Source organism: Antrostomus carolinensis, unplaced genomic scaffold (assembly GCF_000700745.2).
Source record: "Antrostomus carolinensis isolate BGI_N321 unplaced genomic scaffold, ASM70074v2 scaffold12152, whole genome shotgun sequence".
In the NCBI taxonomy this organism is placed as follows: Eukaryota; Metazoa; Chordata; class Aves; order Caprimulgiformes; family Caprimulgidae; genus Antrostomus; species Antrostomus carolinensis.
Window position 1 is genome coordinate 2746 of NW_010300210.1, and position 6746 is coordinate 9491.

At 43.2% G+C, this 6746-nt stretch overlaps 1 pseudogene; it reads left to right on the forward strand.

Moving 5' to 3' along the window:
* Positions 1-2511: 2511 nt before the first annotated feature.
* Positions 2512-2673, forward strand: LOC114818340 (uncharacterized; annotated as a pseudogene).
* The last annotated feature ends 4073 nt before the right edge of the window (positions 2674-6746 follow it).

The following is a 6746-nucleotide window of genomic DNA, read 5'->3' on the forward strand; positions in this document are numbered from 1 at the left end:
GGGACATGGTTCAGAGGTGGAATTGGTAGTGTTAGGTTTATGGTTAGACTCAGTGATCTAAAAGGTCTTTTCCAACCACTATGATTCTGTGATTAAAATGCCTTATCCTCTTTGAACAACTGCAAGTAATTCTTTCATCATTATAAAGGGAAGAAAGGAGGCCTGTGATAAGAGAGTTTCCCCTCGTGTTTCATACATAGCACCAAAGGAAAAACTTAGAAGCATAGTATAACCAGGCATAGGTGTATTAATCAAAGCAACAGAAACTGGATGTCAAAATACAAAACTAAACCTCTGGGTACTCCAGCTGAAGTAGGCTAGGTAGTAGGAACCATTCTTACCATCCTGGCTTACTCAGAAAAGTTGAATTACAACCAGTTAACATTCAAATCTTAAAATGACACCACTCCCACACATCTGATATTTAAACCAAATAGAAAAGGAATGAAAGAATTATATACTGGTAAAAATAGAAAGGTCTTCCCCAGCAATGTACAGAGCTTCTTTTAAGCCATGACTACTGCAGTGTACAAATCCTGTCTTCAGTGAGTAACCGTGTCCAGTAAATCACACACACAAAAAAGGAAGGATATACTAATATTATAATACTATAAGTACTAATTTAAGCATCTGCTATAAGCAGGACATGCTGTCCCTCAAGCAGTATGTTTTCTAATTCTGATGTGAGATATACAACCATAAAAACACAAACTGAGAGCTGCAGAACATTTACTGAGCTTCATAAAGAAGGGAAAGCTAACAATTAACCCAACCTTTAGCTAACAAAAGCCAGCCTAAAAGGAAGCTAAACTGCACTTCCAAAGGAAATTCATTATTTGGTAAGGCACTTGTAAGGAATCACTTACAAAAAATAGCTTCATTCAGGCCATGATGGTTCACTGTCAGTCTCCACTCCCCATCTGACTTCCGCACAGGCCATATGGGGCTGTTAAAGGGAGAGCGAGTCCTGCTGATCACTCCTTGGCTCTCCAGCTGACGGATCAGTTTATGGATGGGGATTATGGAGTCTCGGTTGGTGTGATATTGTCGCCGGTGCACTGTTGTGGTAGCGATGGGAACCTGCTGTTCTTCAACCCTCAGTAATCCCACAGCAGACGGGTCCCCTGAGAGACCAGGCAGAGCAAACAGCTGTTTGATTTCCTCTGTTTCCAAGGCAGCTATGCCAAAAGCCCACCGGGCTTCCTGGGTCCTTCAAATACTGTCTCCTGAGAAAATCTATGCCAAGGATGCACAGAGCATCTGGGCCAGTCACAGGGGGGTGCTTTTGCCATTTCCTCCCATCAGTCAGGCTTATTTCAGCCTCCAGTACAGTCAGCTGTTGAGATCCACCCTGGCCCTCCAGAAATACAAATGGATTCTGTCCCTTTAAAGTCTGATGGCATCAGGGTGCAGTGGGCACCAGTATCCACTAAAGCCTTATACTCTTGCAGGTAAAATGTGCCAGGCCAATAAATCCATATAGTCCAGTAAACTCAATTACCCCTTTCCTCCACCTGGCTGGAGGCAGGGCCCCTCTAATTCAGGGTATCATATCTGTCATCAATAAATGGGTTAGTGTGATATTTGTGGGTCACCTTGTGCTTGGTCACTTCTCGTGAATATGAATCAAAAGTTCAGCCTGTAGGATTGGGTGTAAATTTGACTCTTCTGTTCTGTTTGAGGAATGGGTTTCTGGAAATCGGAGCAATTCTCCTAAAGGATCTCTAGTTGTATTTGATTTTCCTTGCAACTCACATACTCGTTTTTCTAGGACCAGGGTAGGTTTTCCATCCAATTTTCTCATGTCTTCTCCATGGTCACACAAGTAAAACCACAATGTCTCTCTTGCTGTATGCTGTCTCTTTTGCACAGGCGAACACTCACCTTTAGTGGCTGAGACATTGGTCTGTACAGGTAGAGAGCACAATTGGCACACTTTTTCAGTCAGTTTCTCCACAGCCAAAACAAGGGATGGTGATATGCTTTCTTTGCATTGCTGGAGTCGACTAGCCAATTCATCTGTAGTTTGTTCCTCTTTATCTTTCCATTCCAGTACTGCCAAATAGTTGGCATACAATGTGGGTGAACTCCATATGAGCTTCTGCCACATGGGTAGGGTGCATAAGACTTCATCTGGATCTGCAGGTAACTGCACATCGTCTGGATCATCATAAATCAGTTCTTACACAGCCATTTCCCTCAAAAGCTGGATACCTTTATCCATGGTAGTCCATTTGCCTACTCCTCGTTGTAATACAGTATCATCTTTGATGAGATACCTTTCCCTCACGCCTGAGAGGAGACATCTCCAGAGGCTGAGGGTTTGTTGTTTTTTCCCAATTGCTTTATCAATTCTGCTTTTTCTGGCAAGTGATTCCAGCTGCTTGGCTTCCCTGCCCTTCAGTTCCAAGCTACTGGCTCTGTTACCCCAGCATCAGAGCAACCAAGTAGTAATTTGCTTGCCTACATGGTGGCAGGAATCTTTTTGTGTATCTCACAGCTCACTCAAGGATACCTACCTGGCAGGGGAGACACCATGATCAGACAGGTGGTTTTCCCAGGGCAAGGTTCATCCCCTGCACTCCGGGTCTGCTGACTCCTATGATTTCCCCAAATGAAGGAAACTACAGAAGCATATCTTGGAAAGACTGTTACTAATGCTGTAGTAACTGTATTTTTTGGTATTTTCCTGCTTTTTAGCTGGGACAGAGCTAGGTTTCTTTTTAGTAGCTAGAATAGTGCTGTGTTTTGGTTTCAGCATGGGGATTTATTATGAGAGAAATGCTGATAAAATACCAATGTTTTCATTTTTGTTGCTAGAGTGAAGGACTTCGTGTTCTGTTAGTCTACAAGTGCAAGATCTAAGGGGGCAAGGAATATTTAAATTAATAAGCTAAATTGGCATTTGGATATGCCAACGGGATATTCCAATTCATATAACATCATGTCCACTATATTAGTGAGGGTCTCTTCCTCTTTTGTCTCTCTTCGGCTTTCGCTCGGGCTCTCGCTGCTCTGGGATTGTGGTTTCAGTTCGGGATTGTCGCTCCTCCGGGATCATTATCTGGGAATGGGCCAGGCTTCGTTGGCAGCTGAGACAACATCCTGTTGGTGAGTTAAGAGCTGAAGCTGCAGGCGGCCTCAACCTTGAGCAGTTAATTCCTGACCTTGAGTGAAGACAAGATAAACAACAAAGCGGAACAACAGAAGCAAGAATGTGTATGAGACAAGATAAGCGATGAGTTGTGTGCTGTAAGCAGTAACCAGTTAGAAGTAAAAGAATGGCTTGTGGACAAGTAGAATGATGCAATCATGTCAATTGTGTAGGCGTGTGCTTGGAGTGTGTGCGATAAGCAATAACAAATTAAAAGTGAAAGAATGTCGCGTGCTTGGGACGTGCTGGAGGAAAAAAGGATGCATAAGCAGTGCAAAGCTTCAATAAAGTGCTGATGCCTGAAAACATCTCGGTGTTGATAATTTCATCTGCCACAAACCTTTCCAGCCAAGGTGAGAGAGTTGCTATAAATGCTTTATGAGACTTGTATGATCACAGAAGTAAACTTGTCATGCATCAATAATAAAAATTTTGCTAAGGAGACTTCCCAACACTGAATTTTAACATCTAAGTCAGTGCCTCTCACAATTCCACAGCATCTGTATTTGTTGGTATTGCGAGGTTTGTATCTTTTCTTGGTGCATCACAGAGTTTTAACTTGACCTTGCTGTGCTTTAGTTTCCAATGTGCATTTAGAGGAGTGAATGCCTGCTTTTGGCCAGTAGATATCGTGAGTGAAGAAATTCACTCACAGCTTTAACTAACTTTGGACAACAGCAGTCAGTCATTCAAGCTTCTCCTGCACTGTCAGTATTCTGAACTACACAACTACTACTGTCAAGCATATTTAACTTTTAGACAATTTTGAAAAAGACTTCTGAGATAGCTCAGCTTACTCAAATCTCCATGGATTTTCCTTTTAGGTCCAATGTGCACTCACAGCCCAGAAGGCCAATAACCGTTTCCTGGGCTGCATCAAGAGAAGTGTGGCCAGCAGGTCAAGGGAGGTGATTCTCCCCCTCTACTCCGCTCTCGTAAGGCCCCACCTGGAGTACTGCGTCCAGTTCTGGAGCCCCCAACACAAGAAAGACATGGACCAGTTAGAACAAGTCCAGAGGAGGCCACGAGGATGATCCAAGGGCTGGAGCACCTCTCCTATGAAGACAGGCTGAGAGAGCTGGGGCTGTTCAGCCTGGAGAAGAGAAGGCTCTGGGGAGATCTTATAACGGCCTTCCAATACCTGAAGGGGCTACAAGGAAGCTGGGGAGGGACTTTTCATAAGGGCAGTTAGTGACAGAACAAGGGGAAATGGGTTTAAGCTGAAAGAGGGGAGGTTTAGATTAGATATCAGGAAGAAATTCTTTACTATGTGGGTGGTCAGACAGTGGAACAGGTTGCCAAGAAAAGCTGTGGATGCCCCCTCCCTAGAAGTGTTTAAGGCCAGGTTGGATGAGGCTTTGAGCAACCTGGTCTAGTGGAAGGTGTCCCTGCTGACGGCAGGGGGGTTGGAACTAGATGATCTTTAAGGTCCCTTCCAACCCTAACCATTCTATGATTCTAGGATTACTATGTTTTTTCCCCATGGAACAACCTGTTAATAAAAAGTAAGACTTCTAATTAATTAGAACAATATAGAACACTGTGCCATGCCAGTACTCAAAATAACATATAAGCCCACTGGAGGATTACCAGCCTCAAGTGAATTGACTCAGCTAGGATCTGAGTGACAACTAAAATTAATTTTCCTATTTTTTGCTAGACAGAAAACACTAAGCTTAATTTAAAAAAAAAAAAGAGGGAGAGAGAGCGATAATAAAAAGAGCACTTCAACAAAAAAATGCAAAGGCTTTTAGAGTTGCAAAATATTGCAGCTTCCATAGAAAGAAAGTTTCCATATATTATTAGAGGGACACTGGAAGTTACTTACTGAGGTCAGCCATTTGGGTAGACAGAAAGCAGAGGAGCATTAAAATCAAGGAAACACAAAGCATGAATTGAGGCTTAGTAGTAGAGCAGATTAGGAAAAATTCCCATGCAGCATTATTTAAATTGGAATCTGCCAATTAGTCAAAATAGTTTGTTTTTAACAATGCTTCAATGAATTCTCTTGGTCTCCCACCAGGGCAATTTCCTGCTCCTTGGTGGACTGCCAGCCAGGTTCGCCAGGAGTCTGGACCACAACACTCTCAAGCTATGTCTCTGAGGCCACTTGCAGGACTACCCTCAGGCTCATACCTATTTACAAGCTCACCAGTAACCATGTCCTCCATGAAAGCCCAACCTCCTTGTTCCCAAATCATCCAGAACCCTGATTAGGGAGCAAATGGATGGAGTAACTGCCATCTAAGTATGCCCTTATTGTCACCCTTGTGATAGTTTCACTGGGCTAGCCCTTGGCCAGCAACCAACACAGCCATTTGCCCACTTCCCCCCACCCCCCAGGGGATAGGGAAGAGGATTGGGGGCAAGGATTAGGAGGCTTGTAGGGTGAGATAAAAACAGTTTAATAATAGAAATAAAAGAAAACTTAAGAAAACCCCCAACAACTAATATTAAAATAGTAGTGATAATGATAACAGTAATAAAATATGCAAATGAGTGATACCCAGTGCAACTGCTCACCACCTGATAAGCCCTGCCCATTCCCAGATAACGATCCCGGAGGAGCAACAATCCCGAACCGAAACCGTGATCCCGAAGAGCAAGAGCCCGAGAGAAAACCCATGCAAATCCCCCTGTCTTCCAGTCAGCCCTGGACCATATACTAAACACGACATGATATGATCTGGAATATTTCATTGGCACATCCAAATGCCAGTTTTGGGTTTTGCTATTCACTGCGCTTCCCCCTCCCAGTCCTAATGCAGCTGTGAACAGCCAAACACGATGGCCTTGAGCTCCAGCAGCAACTAATGACATTAGTACTTTTATCAACATTCCTCTCGTAACAAGTTTTACACTGAAACTAAAACACAGCTATTCTAACTGCTAAGAAGAAGATTAACTCTGTCCTAGCAAAACCAGGACACCCCTGTCTCTGCATGCCTCAGGACTAAAAGCAAATGTAACAGAAAGGAGAAAAAAACCTCATGCATGTTAAATTCCAAAATATGGTAATACAAACATACATAAAGTAAAAGGGAAACTCTGATGAGACATCTGTTGGAAACACTATCTGACCAGTTAAAGGGTGAGAGCATCTGGGAACAGGAGGGTAGGTCAAAGTAAAGTTTCTGATTGATTTTGAAGAAGGACAAGGTGGTTTTGTAATGGGAGGGAGAATTTTTGCATGGAGGGTAATTCACTTTTAACTCCTACCCGTAGCTACCTTGGTCCCTTACAAAAAAGTATCCCATGCCAATGAAGAAAGTTCACCAAAACATTCCAACAGCAGAAGTACCTTTTACCTTTGGGGAAACACTAAGGACTTCTGTGCTCACACCCTAAAGCTAGACTGACAGCCCCCCGGGTTGTTTGGACAGAGTCCCTTTCACTACATCAAAGATTTAGAACATTAGAAAAGGCTTTTCCCTGACACAGAACAGTATCAGAAATACCTCTTAAGTAATGTGACCCAGACTGGTGTTCTTCACATTCACTAACACTTCCTGAATGCTTCAGATATTAGAGTAACGTTTTCCAATACAAGACGCAGAATTTGCCATTGGAAGAAATGGAGGCTGCATTGGCA